At 41.8% G+C, this 18,327-nt stretch overlaps 1 long non-coding RNA gene across 1 annotated transcript; it reads right to left on the bottom strand.

Moving 5' to 3' along the window:
* Nucleotides 1-2,034: 2,034 nt before the first annotated feature.
* LOC309690178 lies at nucleotides 2,035-5,221 on the bottom strand. The gene is made up of 2 exons (XR_014271639.1): nucleotides 3,967-5,221; nucleotides 2,035-2,658 (listed from the first exon to the last, which is right to left on the bottom strand). It is a non-coding gene; the product is annotated as an uncharacterized lncRNA (long non-coding RNA).
* Nucleotides 5,222-18,327: the final 13,106 nt, after the last annotated feature.

Here is an 18,327-nt window from a genome sequence, read left to right as displayed (position 1 = left end):
AGTGGAACAGACAGACATGAGATGGAAAACAGTGAAGGCAGAGCAGTTGACAGGACAACAGTCTGCACAGAGAGCTGAACTGAGAGCGGTGATTGAAGCCTTAAGGATGGGAAAGGGACAGAAAGTGAATATATACAGTGATTCAGCTTATGCTGTGGGAGCAGTGCATGTGGAGCTCAAGCAGTGGCTAAGAGCTGGTTTTTTGACAGCCAGCGGAAAGCCTATTAAACATGAGATAGAAATGAGGGAATTAGCGGAAGCACTGTTGTTACCTGTTAAGGTGGCAGTGGTAAAATGCAAAGGTCACAGTGCCGGATTGGATTTAGTGGCATTAGGTAACAAACAGGCCGACTTAGTAGCGAAGCAGACAGCTGGTTACTTACCCTCCCTGATTATGGTAATGGACCCAGAAGCCACACCCCCTCCAGAAAGACCACCCATACAACTAGGCCTAGCCACAATCAGAGAGTTACAGGACAAAGCCAGCCCCCAGGAAAAATCATTATGGGTAACAAGAGGGGCCACAAACACAGATGTCTGGCGTGGCCCAGACGGAAGGCCCATTCTACCGCCAGGGGTCAGACAGACAGCAATGGAAGAGGCACATGGAGTGGGGCATGTGGGACCTGCACAAATGATGAGGAACTTAGCCGCCTGGTGGCACCCTTATCTAAAAGACATGACAAAATACATGGTTAAAACCTGTAAGGAGTGCAACCAATTTGGAATCAAGCCCGCCTTCAAGCCAATAGCAGGGTACTTCCCCATCCCACTTTGCCCAGGGAAAGAAATAATCATTGATTACACAGACATGGTGGACAGAGTGGGTGGTTACAGGTACCTGCTGGTGGCTGTGGATGCATTTTCAGGTTGGCCAGAAGCCTGGCCGACAGCAAGTGAAAACAGTAGAACTGTGGTGAAGTGTCTGATTAATCATTATATACCACAGCATGGGTTTCCCGAGGTCATAAGGTCGGACAATGGTTCACATTTCAGGAACCACGATCTGCAGAGGGTTGAAGCCGCATTAGGTTTGAAACATAAGTTTGGCTCAGTTTACCACCCCCAGTCCCAGGGGAAAGTGGAAAGGATGAATCAAACTCTAAAAACTAAATTGGCTAAAATCTGTGCACAGACCAAATTAGATTGGGTTAAGGCATTGCCTCTTGCATTAATGTCCATAAGATGCTCAGTAAATCAAACCTCTGGTTACACTCCATTTGAGTTGGAGCATGGCAGGCCTTTTCCTGGCCCCTCCTCTCGCCTGTTAATGTCGGATGAAGCTGATTCAGACCTCGATCCGAGGACATATTATAACATGCTCCGCAGTTTTGTTGCCCAGTATTCCTCACAGGTCGCTGAAAGAAACCAGCAAGAGCTGAAAGAGGCGGCTACACCTGGAATGGACTACGTCCTCCTGAAAGTCACAAAGAGAAAGTGGGCTGAGCCTCGCTGGACAGGCCCTTACCGCATAACAGAGCGGACCTCCCACGCTGTCAGGCTCGAAGGGAAAGGTGACACCTGGTTTCATTACACACAGTGCGCTGCTGCCACCGAACCAGGAAGAACCTTGAGAGAGGTGCAGAAGGACCTGTCAGAAGGAGCTGCAACAGCATCACCAACCACTTGAGGGAGCCAAAACTCAACCTACAAGCCGGCTGGTTACAAAAGGGGGTGTTCTTCATACTGAACTAAACATTTTTTATTTTTAACATCTTTTATGACTTTGCTTTTATATTGGCTTGAGTTTTTAAGATTTACATTTTACATTGCAATAGTTTTAACCGCTGAAAGCTCATTTAAAGTTGTGTCACTGATACTTTTTGTTGCTCTTTAACTCCTAGAACACGCCCTTGGCGAGGTGGGGGGAACTGGACCACCTTTCTGTGCCCCATCATCCTCTATTAGACGACATCCAAGCTAAGTAAACATGTCTTGGCCCTTTCCCCCTGAAATGACAGGCAGGCAAAGATGTTGCGTCTTTGTTTGCTTCCTGGCCCTGGGTCTCATTCCCATTGGCATAATCCTGATCTGTGAAGGGCCCCCGACACTTCTGACACCTTCAAGTTCAAAAGCTTCGCCCCCTTCTGACAGTCCCAATCTGACAAATGTAGCCCCTAGGGTCTTGCCCACCACTTCCTCTCCAGTTTTGCCCACGCCCGCTCCATTTAGAAAGAAACGACACACGGTTACCTCCTGCACCCCAAGTACGACTAGAATGATTACTCTCTGTGTCCCCAACAATAAAAGTTGGGTAGTCGAAATAGATTTCGCTAGCTTCCCAGTCACTCCCGTCACCAAAGACCAAGGGGGGGATCTTTTTAACCTTGCAGTACATCTCTCCTCCTCAGTGTGGTATATAACCCTGGGAGGTTGGCATCAGTGGAAGTGGTCCAGTTTAGTGTCAGAAACGGACCTCGATTGGTCCAAGCACTCTAGGGGTCAGGCTTTGCACTGGAGAAACCAAAATATGCTCAGAATAGCAAAAAAACCGGATCTTTCAGGCTTGATTTTTACCCTAAAGGATCTGGCCTTGACCTCCTGTCAACAATTTATACTTGCCCCTTGGACTGATCGCACCGCCCTGTATTGGCAAATGGAAATATGCCCTAGCGTTGGTGCAGCTCCAAGCTCTGTAGTTAAAGATGATAACCCCACCTTTAATGGCCCTCCGGTGACATATACAAACGGGGGGAGAAACGGCCGAATACGCATTGTAGACACAAATAAAATGTCTAAAGATGACCTCTTCCAAATTCTAACCGGTATTTCTGGAGCAACAAACAACTGGTTACTACTAGCTGAACAAGCTGCTGACAAGACGGCTTCCGACTGCATAGTTTGTATGGGAGCACGCCCCACTTTAAGAGTTGTACCGGCGCCAGTCAATAGTGCATGCCTCCTGCATCTTATGAACAATACAAAACGAGGTCATTGCTCATATCTGGAAAACCACTTTCCTAAAACTCAACGCTCGGTCTCTAATAAACCACCTTTCTTTTCTTCAGATGTAGCTGTGAACAATTTCACTTGTATTAACCTGACTGGCAATGCAGTAAAACTAGGTAGCTTGAACTCTTCTTGGTGCACTGAGATGACGGTTATGAAACCAAACTTCCGACCTACGGCTAGGGCTGATTTGTGGTGGTGGTGTGGCAATAACAAGTTATATGATGGTTTCCCTCGGGATGCGTCAGGTCTTTGCGCTCTCATAACTCTTATTTTACCTGTTTTAGTCACTCCAGTAGATCTCTCTATAAAAGTACACGAAGTTGGCCTCCCATCCTCCTCTGAACGCCGCTCTAAACGTTCTCTAATCCCAGGTTCAGCTCATAATCCAACCTATATTGATGCTGTAGGTATACCCCGTGGGGTCCCCGATGAATATAAACTGCGAGACCAGGTTAAAGCAGGATGGGCCTCGATACTTTGGATGGTTGAAATAAATGCGAATGTAGACAGAATTAACTACATTCACTTTAATGTGCAACTGTTGGCTAATTACACTCGAGATGGTTTTGAAGCTGTGCATGCACAGTTATCTGCCACTTCCCTAATGGCTTTCCAAAACAGGGTCGCAACGGATTTTCTCCTCGCAGAAAGAGGCGGAGTCTGCAGCCTTTTTGGTCAGGAGTGCTGTACCTATATCCCCAATAACACAGCTCCTGATGGTTCCCTCACTAAAGCTATTACTGGTCTCACAGCTCTTACTGTTAAAATGAAGGAACACTCGGGCGTTGATACTGCCATGTGGGACTCTTGGCTTAACATGTTTGGCAAATATAAGGCCCTTGTAGCTTCCGTCCTAGTTTCCATCTCAGTTTTTGTTGCTGTCCTAGTCACCTGCGGTTGCTGTTGTATTCCATGCATTCGATCCCTCTTCCAGAGACTGATTGTTACAGCTCTCACTCCTGAGGATAAGGATCTCGCCCGGCAGATGCCTTTGTTAGCTGGTCAACTTCCCACCTCCTCGCCAACGGATGATGAAAACTCTGATCGTGAGGGTGACGAACATTATCGTCTTTCTCTTGTTTAAATTCTTCTAGAATGGTTGTTTCTCTGTGGTGTTTTGTATTAGGCTTGTTATTAATTGTTTCCCTCACCCACTTCCTCTTGAAGGATATATCTGGTTGAACTGTGTCTGGTCGGGTTGTGAGGGTTAAGCGATGTTCTCAGGGTCTCCGGACTTAAGCCTGAGCGAATGTGTACTCCCACCACTGGATATAAATTGTTTTATTCCACACCCCTTCCTCACGTTTTACCATATTCACTTTTGAATGTCCTTAGCAGTTACCGTTCTGAGTTTATTTTACGGTTGATTTATTCTTTCACATTTTCACGTTTATATCTCTCATTATTATAGTATGCTCTGTACTCTCCACATTTTTATCATTACTTATGCTTTTTGGTTGCTGAGTTACAGGAACTGTTAATTTTGTGTCACTACCCTGGTTGCACTAACTCGTTGTATCCTTGGTTGCAGGACAGCTGTTACTGCTTTCGTCGGGAACCGAGACTGCTTGCAGCCGACCCCTGGGCAGGGTGGTGCCTGGACTCTTTTCTCCTCATCTGCAATGACAGATAAAGACAAATGATAAGACCCGAGGAGTTTTTCGAGCCAGGCTTCGACACGTCTCTGTGTTCCTTTGAATGTTACTTATTTTTGTGTGTTGACCCATTTAAGATGGGTCAAAAGGGGGATTTGAAGAAAATATAATCTGATCAAACATTATTCAGCTTTAAATATTGTTCAGCTTTAAAGTTACTGTGCAACTGTGTAATAAAAATGTGCTCACGACTTTGGCCTTGAGAGCGATAAGAAGCGATCGCCTCATCCTGCAGGTGTAAGATATCTGCAAGCGAAGAGACTAGAACACCCAAGGCCGATTTCCTTTTATGGAGTTGTTTTTCTGCTAATGCAGCACTTTCCTCACAACCCCCTCCTGTAAGTTTTAGAGAATATATACCCATCCTCACAGCAAATATTAGGAATCTCCTGATGTGAGCTGTGTTGAGAGGTTGTCTCTGTCTCAATAAAAGTTCACTGATTCCCCATCTGCAGCAGGTGTCCGGTTGTCTTCATTCTCCGCCAGCCTGGTTAAGTCAATTCCTCCTTAACATCTAAAAGAACCTATTTAATGAAGGAAGACGGGTTCACTTTGTGTTTAATATTATTCTATTGCTGTTGTTGTTTTTTTTATATCCTTCAGTCTGCAGCCTTTTTGGTCAGGAGTGCTGTACCTATATCCCCAATAACACAGCTCCTGATGGTTCCCTCACTAAAGCTATTACTGGTCTCACAGCTCTTACTGTTAAAATGAAGGAACACTCGGGCGTTGATACTGCCATGTGGGACTCTTGGCTTAACATGTTTGGCAAATATAAGGCCCTTGTAGCTTCCGTCCTAGTTTCCATCTCAGTTTTTGTTGCTGTCCTAGTCACCTGCGGTTGCTGTTGTATTCCATGCATTCGATCCCTCTTCCAGAGACTGATTGTTACAGCTCTCACTCCTGAGGATAAGGATCTCGCCCGGCAGATGCCTTTATTAGCTGGTCAACTTCCCACCTCCTCGCCAACGGATGATGAAAACTCTGATCGTGAGGGTGACGAACATTATCGTCTTTCTCTTGTTTAAATGCTTCTAGAATGGTTGTTTCTCTGTGGTGTGTTGTATTAGGCTTGTTATTAATTGTTTCCCTCACCCACTTCCTCTTGAAGGATATATCTGGTTGAACTGTGTCTGGTCGGGTTGTGAGGGTTAAGCGATGTTCTCAGGGTCTCCGGACTTAAGCCTGAGCGAATGTGTACTCCCACCACTGGATATAAATTGTTTTATTCCACACCCCTTCCTCACTTTTTAACATATTCACTTTTGAATGTCCTTAGCAGTTACCGTTCTGTGTTTATTTTACGATTGATTTATTCTTTCACATTTTCACGTTTATATCTCTCATTATTATAGTATACTCTGCACTCTCCACATTTTTATCATTACTTATGCTTTTTGGTTGCTAGGTTACAGGAACTGTTAATTTTGTGTCACTACCCTGGTTGCACTGACTCGTTGTATCCTTGGTTGCAGGACAGCTGTTACTGCTTTCGTCGGGAACCGAGACTGCTTGCAGCCGACCCCTGGGCAGGGTGGTGCCTGGACTCTTTTCTCCTCATCTGCAATGACAGATAAAGACAAATGATAAGACCCGAGGAGTTTTTCGAGCCAGGCTTCGACACGTCTCTGTGTTCCTTTGAATGTTACTTATTTTTGTGTGTTGACCCATTTAAGATGGGTCAAAAGGGGGATTTGAAGAAAATATAATCTGATCAAACATTATTCAGCTTTAAATATTGTTCAGCTTTAAAGTTACTGTGCAACTGTGTAATAAAAATGTGCTCACGACTTTGGCCTTGAGAGCGATAAGAAGCGATCGCCTCATCCTGCAGGTGCAAGATATCTGCAAGCGAAGAGACTAGAACACCCAAGGCCGATTTCCTTTTATGGAGTTGTTTTTTCTGCTAATGCAGCACTTTCCTCACAACCCCCTCCTGTAAGTTTTAGAGAATATATACCCATCCTCACAGCAAATATTAGGAATCTCTTGATGTGAGCTGTGTTGAGAGGTTGTCTCTGTCTCAATAAAAGTTCACTGATTCCCCATCTGCAGCAGGTGTCCGGTTGTCTTCATTCTCCGCCAGCCTGGTTAAGTCAATTCCTCCTTAACATCTAAAAGAACCTATTTAATGAAGGAAGACGGGTTCACTTTGTGTTTAATATTATTCTATTGTTGTTGTTGTTTTTTTTTATATCCTTCACTATGCACAAAAGGAATTACTAATGTAAAAAAACGTGGTTTTATTTATATATGTTTATATATAAGTACATGCAGTGGCCCATAGAGACAAAGCACGTATATACTCCAAAAAGCGCGTACAAATTCCAAAGCACATACTGTCACGGGTTGCAGGGGCAAGCCGTGTGAGAATATATTAGGACCCAAAATGCGGCAGCTCTGGTGCAAGTGAGTTTATTTAACAAAGTAAATACAAACAGAGATGGCGAGGGTGAGCTTAAAACTAAGAAAACTTAAACAACTAAGGAAAACAAACCTGAAATCTGAGATAAGATACCGAGATGCAGGGAGACGAAGAGAACATAGGGAAAAACCACAAAGGATGACGGGGGGGAGAAACGCAGACGAACCAGCAACGAGGACGAGGTAACACACACTATAAATACACACACCAGGAATCAAGGGATGGGAAACAGGAGGGGAACACACCTGGAAAACATCACAGCTGACGAGGCAGGGGAAACGTAACTAGAACAGACTGACATAAGAAAGAGACCTTCAAAGTAAAACAGGAAACACATACACGTAATGACACAGACTCAGAGACCCGGACTAAACATAGAGACCTACTACACTAAGGGGATACACAAGCAGGGAAGACACCAAACAGAGGGAACACAACTAAACCCTAGGAAACCCAAAACAATAGTCATAATACAAAAACTATCAAAAGTAAAAGTACACAACCAAAAACACTGGGTCACCGACCCAGGACCATGACACGTACAAATTCCAAAACACATTTCTAGTGTTAACTGAACTTCCAAAACAGTGCTACCTAGATCACTTAAATTACACAATTGAAAGCATATGTGTATTGTTTGTGTATTTATACACAAGCACTCATATATATTCAAATAATTTTAAAAAAATGTTCATTTACCTGTTACTACCACACACCAAATCCAATCGTTGGTACTTCCTTGCTTGTGTAGCCACTAGGTAACAAAAGCTCAACACTGCGCCTAGCATTCTGGAGCACTTCTGTTGTGTTTTGTACGTGTTTTGTAGTTTTTATGTGTTTTGTAGTTTTTACGTGTTTTGAAGTTTGTATGTGCTTTGGGGCTTGTACGTGCTTCTGAGTTTTTACGTGTTTTGGAGTTTTTACGTGTTTTGGAGTTTTTACGAGTTTTGGAGTTTGTGCGTGCTTTGAGGCAATGGCTGTTGTTATTTTCTGTTCAGTGATGTTCCTTGTTACATGTTCATTGCTGGATTTATGCGAAAACAACTAATATTGCATATCCATAATTATTATAATGGATATAACTAAATAATACTTACACTATAATGTTAATTAGAAGTGTAATGCAAAAAAATTGATTTTTATGCCTATTTTGAATTTTACTTTAATACAAATACAAATACAAATACTTTCCCCCCTCAACAAATACAAATACAGATACAAATACCAGCTGCTTTGCACATCTCTAATATATATATATATATGAATGTATATATATATATATTAGGGGTGCAACAATACTCCGATACACTTCGATACAGTGCTTTCTGTTCGGTACGCATATGTATCGAACAATACAAAATTTGTAATTTATTTTATCAACTTTTCTTCTGACGATGTCTGTGTTGAGAGCTCAGTGGATCTGCGTTCGACTATTCTGCCTAGGCTGCACTGTCGAGCGCAGATCCACTGAGCGCAGCGCAAGAAGAAATTAAGCTTGTTGCAACATGGCAACTGCCTCAACGATAGCCGAAATTGAATCTCCCCCACCCTCATTCAGATCTGGCGTTTGGAACTATCTTGGTTTTCATGTGAAGTATGACCCTGATGGTAAGCACGTCATGGACAAAAGTAAAACAGTTTTTTTTTTTAAATTTTGTTGTTTCAGCAACATTACATTTAAAAACTGTACTTTTGAGTTAAAATATGTATTTATAATTTTAATAAATGACAAATTAAAAAGGCATGAACATTTTTTTGTATCGAAAAAATATCGAACCGTGACACCAAAGTATCAAATCGAACCGTGAATTTTGTGTATCGTTGCACCCCTAATATATATATTAGTGCTGTCAATAAATTAAAAAATTAACGAATTAATCTCACAATTCTTTGGTAATTAATCGCAATTACTTGATCAATAGCCTGGTTGCACTTACTTTTTTTTCCACCTTATATTTATGCTTGTAACTGAAATTTATGCATTATAATGAAGTAAATGCAGAATAAACACAAAGAATGTGTTTTGGAGTTTGTACATGCTTTGTCTCTAGGGGCCACCATAAATATACTTTTGTTTATTCACTCCACATAAAATGTAATAAATACATTTTAAAATACAAAAATTATTTCAATTTTCAGCTTTCTCCTTTTAAACCAATTTAAAGTGAAACAACACAAAACACTGCAAACCACAACACAATAAAATATAAATTAAAATATGCAAAACAAAAAGAAGATGCACAATCTCTGTCATATACGCCTGGGATGTTTTTTTGAGAGAGTGTTTTCCTGCTTGGAATTGCATAAATAGGATTCTCTACATGAATAAACTTTCTGAATCCTTTATCGTCTGCAACTGAAAATAGTTGTGGATGATTACTATACCTTTCTAATGTGATGTTGTTTCTTGTTGTTGTCCCTGGCTCGCATTTCTCTCTCTTTTACTCCCGCTCTGTTCCTGTGCTACTGCGAGTGTAACTACCGCCCCTCCCCCCTCTGCTCAGCGCAAGTACAAGGCTCACGTGCAGAGTGAAGCGAAAAAAAAAGTGCGGGCTCCCAATGAGGAGCCGGCTGGCGTCGTTCACTTCAATGAGTCGGCTCTAAGAGCCGTTTCGTTCACGACCAACACATCACTAGATATTTGTGCACTTTGTTAAAAGAAATAAGTGTCTGAGAAGGATGTCATATCTACTATTGATATTATTTTACTTTCTTCTAGACCTCCATGTTTGTGCGAGGAATAAAAGGGAATTGTGGGCATCAGTACGAAGCGTGGATTTTTTTGACCAGAGTAGATACAGTCACTGTTTATTTTCCCTTGTATGGTTCCTGTTTTATTTTGAACCTTTAGTCCGTATGCATTATGTATAGTTTTACTTCCACTGTTCCACTAGTTGGATTCATTCCAGCTGTGTTCTCACCTGTTTCCAATCCTTATTATCTAGTCTACTTAAGCCGTCAGTTTCTGTCAGTCGTCGACAACTTCTTGTGTGTTTTTCCCGTCATTCAGTCATTTATGATCAGTTCAGTCAATAAACCCCATGCACTTTCTCAGCAGTCTGGCATTTGAGTCCTCTCTTTCCATTCACCACACACCAGAACGTGACAATGGTCCCTTCTCTGTGTACCAGTTACAAAAAGACAAATATTTTGCAGACATCACTTCTTTTTTTGTTTATTTTAGTAAACTACACAACTTTAAAAACATTGACTTTAATGTACCCGTTAAAGGCAGTGAAGTAGTGATATTGTTGGGCAACCCTTCCCTGTGTGAACACTATTTGAACCCTGGCATGTTTCTATTGGTGGTCTCCATTTCTCTTACTCTCAAGTCAAACCTATTAAACCCTGAGTCCTGCACTGTGATACATAAATCTTCAACACTTTTGAAAGTGCGTTTGAAGTGCCATTATACAGTAAACTGATATTGGTTTATGTTGTAGAGGGCAGAGACAAACGAGACCCCCACGATCATTTATCAAATAAAAAAAAATTTGTGGCACTTTGGATTTTAATGAAATGTATACTTTATACATTATGGCACCTACACAGATATGCACAGATGAGAAATAAATTAACGGAAAAACCAAAGTAAAGCACTTTAGGTGTTGAGTCATTTACATGGTGCCTGAAAAGTTTCACTGAGCAGTGGCAATGATTTTAATGTGAAGTGATGGATCCCTAGTTCCCCTAGAAAAAAAAAAAAAAAAAAAAAAGGTGGTAAAGAGTGTTTTTTTCCTTAGGTGCTGATTTAACAGAAATATGACAATATAAATAATAGAAAGTAACAGAAATACTCTGTACAGTACTTGTACAGTAGCTGAAAGTGTGGGTGATGTTCAGGAGGAGAAGTGCAATGAATGTAGTGGATGTTTTTGTGAAAAGGTTTGTATGTGAATAAGACCAGTGACGTGGTGATTGACTTCAGAAGAACAAGGGCATGTATGCACAAAGTGAAGAAAGCTAAGATCTTTTAACATGTGCACAAAAATTTTCTCTTGCTCAGCTACGGCGAGTCTAGTTTGCATTGCTGGTCTGCTGGAGGAAGCAGCATCAGAGCTGGTGATGCTCTGACAGACTGAATAAAGGAAGGCTGGCTCTGTAAACACCTGCAAACTTGAAGCTGTAATGGAGAGGTCACTGAACACACTGTTATCCATCATGGATAATCCTGACTACCCTGTGCACCACTTACAGGACGAACACCAGAGGACCTGCTCTAACACACTGGTAATCTTTCATACTGTTAAATCTTTATAAAACAATACATCTGTTTGACAGATCTAGCAGAGATGCTGATGATTTAATTAAAGATGAAAAAATTTAGACTGTTTGTAACTCTTAGTGTTCGTTTGACTTTGGGACCTGAAGTGGATTCAGTTTTGGACCCAGAGTACTCCGCGAAGCTTCTCACTACAGCAGCCGCAATGCTCTGACAATCCATCAAGCAGTGCGGCTTACCAAAGTTGTACTAAAACATTTTTTAAACAGATTTCTGCACGCCCAAATCGATTTGAGGTCAGTAAGCACAACCAGAATTCGTACATAAGGCACACTCTCGATTTTTGAGAAAATGAAAGGATTTTAAGTGTGCCTTATAGTGTGGAAAATACGTTATACAGAAGAAAAGAATATATCGCGATATATATCGTTACCGCACATGCTTCAAATTATATCGCGATATGAATTTTAGGCCATATCGCCCAGCCCTAGTGCATGCCATGTTAAATTAAAAGGAGGCAATCATCTCTCTGTTATTGTTAATTTGCTTCAGGTTAAGTAATTGACCCAAATATGGAGACAGTCCCCTCAACTTTGGCCAATCATACTTGACCTGAAGAACTACACTTAGAAGCTCAGACTTCTGGTGAACTCCTAAGTGTAGTTTCCAATCCCAGAGTCAAAGGCGTGCACCCTCCAAAAATGATCACTTTTTAACTCCTGTGGTCACAATTAGAGAATCGGCTTCAACTATTAAAAAAAAAACAACAAAAACCCTTTTTATTCAAACACAACTGCAGCTGTTATACCTTGCACAATAACCGAACAAAAGCATGTCACTGTGATCAGAGATTCCTGCACCAACTCATTCAGTCCTGTTAAATGTCACCATAAAAAGTTACAGAACAATGTGTGAAAGATAGCATGGTGTAACAACACTGATTCAATATCTGGCTGGGTTTTGTCTCTTTTAAACACCCCAACTCCCTACCAAAGACCTATTTTACTTGTCACTGTGTTCACAAACCATTATGAGGTCTTTTCCACTGGTTTCAGTGGGATGGGGAGGAGCACGGGGGATGCAGTTTCACCAGTTGGGCTCTCTGCTAAATAGCCACTGGCCCATCTCTATATCTAACAGTATGTGTTGTACTTCTAAGCCATTAGCGCAAAATATTACACCATATCTCTGGAGTAATTACGCTGTAAGTTGTGAGCTGTAATCTGAAGCAATAGTAAATCTTGCTCCATCCTTTCATGAGCACAGCCGCCTTGATGATCACTCTCTACAAGGCTGAAACACGTTAATGCTTTTCTGCTATTCCTTGTTGATAAATGAAGCACAGCAGGCAAACCTACTGTGTCAATAACAGTGGAGCATTAGAGATGCTTAAACATGAACAGCAGGCAAATTAACCCTTTAAATTCAGCCGATTGTTTTAAAACAGCGCTTTCTTGCCAGGCAGATTATTTGGAAGGATGTGTAGTTTTTGATGTTTACAAGACAGGGTTAGGGTTAGTAACAGTTATGTTACTGTAAAGTCTCTGGCGACTGGAGGAGTGCATAAATATACCTCACCTGCAATAATTCAGTCATATCCCCTTAAACAAGGGGCAGAGCTGACAGATTGAGCTCCACTAAGTCATTATGGTAATACTGCTTCAGTGATGTGATTTACTAGGCAGAGATGTAATAAAAGCTTAAGGCTATAATGGAGCCTGTCATATCAACAGCTTGTCAACATAATTTCCTCTTCCACCTGCAATTAGATCCCAGTGCATTCACGGATTTTAATTTCCATGTAAGCCATTCAGCTGTCTGATAGTCACTGAGCAGGTTAGAGGTTTCGATGTCATCCTCAAGGACACTAAAACAGCTTTTCAGGGACGTGTGGCTTCTCCACCTCAACAATACATATTGTCCCCGAGACCCTTGTAGTTACAGCATTAGACGACGTTAAAAGACCAAAAGTTTTGTGCTAAACTACAGATGGGTCGGCATAAACTTTTGTCCTTTAGAGTCCTCTTCCTCTTTTTTTTGTTCTCCTCAGTTTTACCCCTGGCTGGGTTCAACTGAATAAAGAAATCAAACTCTAGAGTTGTTAAAGTAATTGCCAAGCTGGCACATCCCCAGTTCCTCTGCAAAGACACGGCAGGCACTTCAGAATGTTAATGGCCACCCTGATCCAGCGAGGGCAATGCAGACTTGGCATTCGCACAGCGAGCAGGGGTAAAGCAAGTTTGCATGTCTGTCTGTGTGTGTGTGCAAGAAAGGGAGAGAGCTTGTGCCCACATTAACGATTTGTCCATGAGACACAGATTTCTTGTTTTTCGGTGACCTTCTCCCTCTCCCCACTTCTATCCTCTCACCATTTGGGCTTCTTTGAAATTCAGAAGCTTTTAACACTGAAGAGTCAAAGGGAATCTTGTTAGTGCACCAACAGTGTTTTAAAAACAGGTTGTGCTGATCCCGTTGTGTCATAGGGGTATTTTTATCCTTGTGGCGTGATGTCATTTTCTTTAACAAAAGCTATGCTGACGTCAATGTGAGAAGAAAAAAACTTTCAGGTCTGCACAATCAACAAGTAAGAGCCCCGCTCTTCACTTCTGCTGTGATGGATTTGGAAATTACACACTGACAAGAAGCAGTTTACTAAATTTTCAGGATACCACCTGCCACTTCGTTTTGCTCATTCATTAATCGATTGAAAAAAAAATGTTCTGTCTCTTGGAAACAGATTTAAAGATCTGCAGGTAAAAGGAATGGAAAGATTTAGCACCTAACCCATAACAAGCTGAGTGTGCTTCTAAGGCTAGTCTGTTCACAAAGAAAGCACAAATTTTGAATACCTCAAGGTGGATTTGAGAGCATGTGTACGCCTCATTCAGCCTCCCTGATAAGTGGCTGCTTGCGCTCATGACATTAAAGGACACTTTGTGCAGAGGCCTCTCTACTCCGAGTCTTAGCTTGTTTTTGTTTTTTCCATCTTGCTCACCATTTTTTGTCGTGTTAAACAGGATTACCTGATTTACCTTTTGACCTTCACGTGTTGATGTTGCAAAAAAGCAGAAAAAAGTCTCAATATTGAACACTGCTACATGCAAACCATCGCATGCATCCTTCTGGTGGAAAACTGCCTGCAAGGAGACATGAACAGCCACACCAAAATACAAGAAAGCACAAAGCTAGTGCGCCTTATCCATGACTCAGGCTCCCTGACAGAGTAATATATTCTTCTTTATAAAAAAGAAAAGAAAGGAAAGGAAGGGGAAATAGCAAAATTCTTATTCAGAGGTAGATTCAGCTGGTCTGGATGGTTATTCCTGCTAATTACAAATATCATCTAAAAATAACCCAGCGAGGAAGCGGCAAAAACATGTTTCCCTGCTGTGTGCTTAATGTGAGGAGCTAGGATTCCTGCCAGCAAGCCGCTGCAGTGAGGAATAAACAGCGCTGGTGTTTGCACTGCCAATTATTGGATCTTTTAAAATCTCCTCATCTGAGGAGGTGGCAGAAGGTCGTGGATTAAGGAGACCACAGACCACAGAGCCGGGGCAACCCCAATGGCTTTAATAAATTTTCACCATTACTGATTGAATCAACAGGAAAAACGGGTTTCTTGAGGTTGTAAGGGGGGAACGCATCACAGCTGTAAGGCCAATGCCATGCCAAATCTGGCACTATCTCAGCCTGTAGTCTTACAGTCTACACTGTGTATTTCTTTAGTTGGCTTCCAGTCATGTTAAATGAGGACTCTCTGAAGGCTGGAATAAATAATTGTAAAATTCTAATTTACATTAAATAATTACAAACTTCCGAGATAACATTTGTGCAAATCTGTGCAAAAAGCTTTGTTCATTTAAGGGTTTCATTTCTCTACTTACATGAGATACTGGACGTTGAGAAATTACCCTTTTCAATTAATGAACTCTTTACCAGACTGTTTTTATTTCTCCCTCTCATCCTGTTTCTTACATTTACTGATGCTCTGTCACATCTTGCATCAGCTTTTCTTCTCTTTACAGTCAAAGTTTGCACAAAGTAATCCACTGCTGAAACACCAGAGCGAACTCATAAGAGGGGACAGTGTTGAGCTTACAAATACGCCTTGATCTCAACGCTCTTACAGTTTTGCAAAACTCACTTTTTGCTGAAAGCTGTATAGGACAAATTATACCACTGCACCAGATGTCTCCAACAAATATGACACTGCAGCTCTTAGCAGAACTAGTGAAGACGAGATCTCTGAACTGGTTTCCTAGCCAAGAAATAGTCTGACATGCTATGTTAAACCACACAGAAAGAGATTGCTAGGTCAGAGGCAGGGAGCAGCTGGACCCTAGCCACCCTCACCTGCTTAACTGGAACAGGTGCAGGGAAAGACCACGTGGGTCCACGTCATCCTGAGAGCTGGAACAGACGGAGTAGGCCAGGGATTATTACAGGAGAAGAAACAGTCTTTACAGGTGCAGGCATGGGGGCACAATAGTCTTTAGCAGTCCAAGACAGAGTAACAGTCCCTCAAAGTTGCCCGCACATTGGTACAAGACTTAATTTAAGACAAAGCAGGCTCTGGGCAGCTAAACAGAGTCTTTGGAGGGACTGGTTCAGGAACAGAGTCAATCATTAATGCGGCCAGTTTAACACAATCAGCTGGTTCAGAACACATATGACCCAGCTCACCCAGAACAAATGCACTTAGCAATGTCCAACCAGGATATTCACACATATCTTTGTCACTGGGAGCAACAAGACCATCGGTGCCAGCAACAACTGGACCAGAAGCAAATCAAACTGCTCAAGCAGAGTCTCCGAAAATATTCTTTCTTTAGGAATATGTCCAGCATGCCTCCACAAACCATCAACATTTTCCAGTTACAGGTTTCTCTGTTTTTTGCTCTCTCACACAAATAACAGCTGTGCCTCCTTTTAGGACATCTGAACTCCGCCGTGTGCATAATTCCCCAAGGCATACCTTCACTTCTCACATGCTCTCGCTACCATCAACTAAACTCTCTCCTTCAGTACAGCTCTTCCAAGCTGAAATGAGGTTCTGGCAACATCTCCTCGCCATCCCAAATGGCATCATCTTCTATGAGGTTCAGCCATGTTTGCTTCCAAAGAAACCTTTGTTTGTTTCTGAAATCTACACAGTAGTTATCGTTACCTTACCGAGCCAGGCAGCCGCCTCTCCATCTTCTACTTTGAGACAAACTCACACTTAAGCCTTTCTGAGCCATCGTGCCATTGTCTAGAGCCTCAAAAATCCCAGCATGCTTCACCACCAGAGCTTTTGTTCACAGTCAAGCTACGTCACTACCTGACTGAGGTTCCCCTCATTCCTCTATCAAGGTCTTTTGCCATCTGGAATTTCTTCTGATCTCCTCTTCAGCCATTCCTTGCCAACGCATCCACTCCACTCAGTGAAATCCCTGAATACTCAATCGAGGTCACAGGTCACTTATCATTGCAAGCAAACAAGTTATATTTTTGCAACACGTACACTTATTACTGGAGGGGAAGCCTTTGGGGATCTTCACGGCCCGGGTGCCGCCGTCAGTCATCTCTGAGGCCTTCCTCAAACCGGAGCCTCAATTCATGTTCAAGCCATATGCCACTACCTACTAGAAATGCTGTCAAACCTAAAATGAGGATGTGGTCCCAGCTAGTGAATTGGTAAACGTTGGAGACGCTGACAGTTGGTGTAATATGGCAAAAAAATATTACTGGACCTGTACAGTGATGCAGATTAATCCGAAGAAGCCAGTACCTTCATATCTTAGCTTGTATTAGGCCATTGTAGTCAGCATTGCAAATATTGGAGCTTGTTGTATAACTGGGGGTGAAAGTGAAGTGAAGCAACATAAATTATTTAAATTGCTCACATCCTAATCTGTCCAAGACTTGAGTTTCCAGAAAATTAAATATATCTCTCACAATACACGACATTACCAAGCACTGAGCTCGCTTGTTTTTGTCTTTATTGGTTTACTTCAAGTCTCTGGATCTTGTATGTTTAATTAATTGTATTTGCTTGTTATGCTTGGTTCCCTATCTGAGTGCCATTTTGTTGTACGTTAAACTTGTAAAACAGAGATACCAAAAATCATTCTCACCCACAGCCATCAGGCTTTTCGTTTCTCATACAAGAGTTATAATAGAGGTATTCTTATTACTCTGCACTACTGTCAATTTGGACTTTGCCCTAATATAAATATACTCAATGAAATATATATTTGCATGTATATGGAGGGCCAATATTATATAAAACGACTAATAACTGCACTCACTGGACGTTTTATTAGGTACACCCTCCTAGTCCTGGGTTGGACTCATCTTCAGAACGCTTTCATTCTTTGTGCCAGACTTAACAGGCAGACATTCCTCAGAGATTTAGCACTTAAATACATGACAGCATCATACAGTTGCTCCTTGCCAGCTGCACATCTATGATGTCAATCTTCCCGTTTCACCACGTCCCGAATGTCCCGGTGACTGTGGAGGCCATTTGAGTACACTGAACTCATTGTCATGTCAAGAAACCTGAGATGACTTTGTGAGCTTTGTTATCCTGCTAGAAGCCAAAATCAGAAGATGGGTATAGTGTGGTCATAAAGGGACGGACATGGTCAGCAACAATACTCATATAGAATGGATCCATGCTTTCATGTTGTTTACATCAAACTGTTTTTTCCAATAGTCTGTCGTCCGAGTCATTTTCACCCAGACATCAGCCGTTCACTGGACATTTTCTCTTTTTCTGACCCTCATCTGTAAAAGCCCAGCAGTTTCTGAAATACTCCAAAGATGCCATGTTCAAAATCACTTAAATCACATTTCTGCCACATTCTGATGCTCAGTTTGAACTTACTGGCTCATTATATATTTGCATTTACAAGTGTAACTAATAAAGTGACCAGTGAATATATTTGCATATACATTGACCCCCCAGTATTTAAACAGTACAATTGATAACTGGAAGGTGTTAGCAGCTCGTCAGTTTAATCTTAATAGTTGGTCTAACCCACAATATACTTTTTAAATTCTCTACAAATGCACAAATCACGAAGAGC

This window comes from Aulonocara stuartgranti (assembly GCF_965226115.1).
Source record: "Aulonocara stuartgranti genome assembly, chromosome: 15".
NCBI lineage: Eukaryota > Metazoa > Chordata > Actinopteri > Cichliformes > Cichlidae > Aulonocara > Aulonocara stuartgranti.
This window is presented reverse-complemented; position numbering and strand designations above follow the sequence as displayed.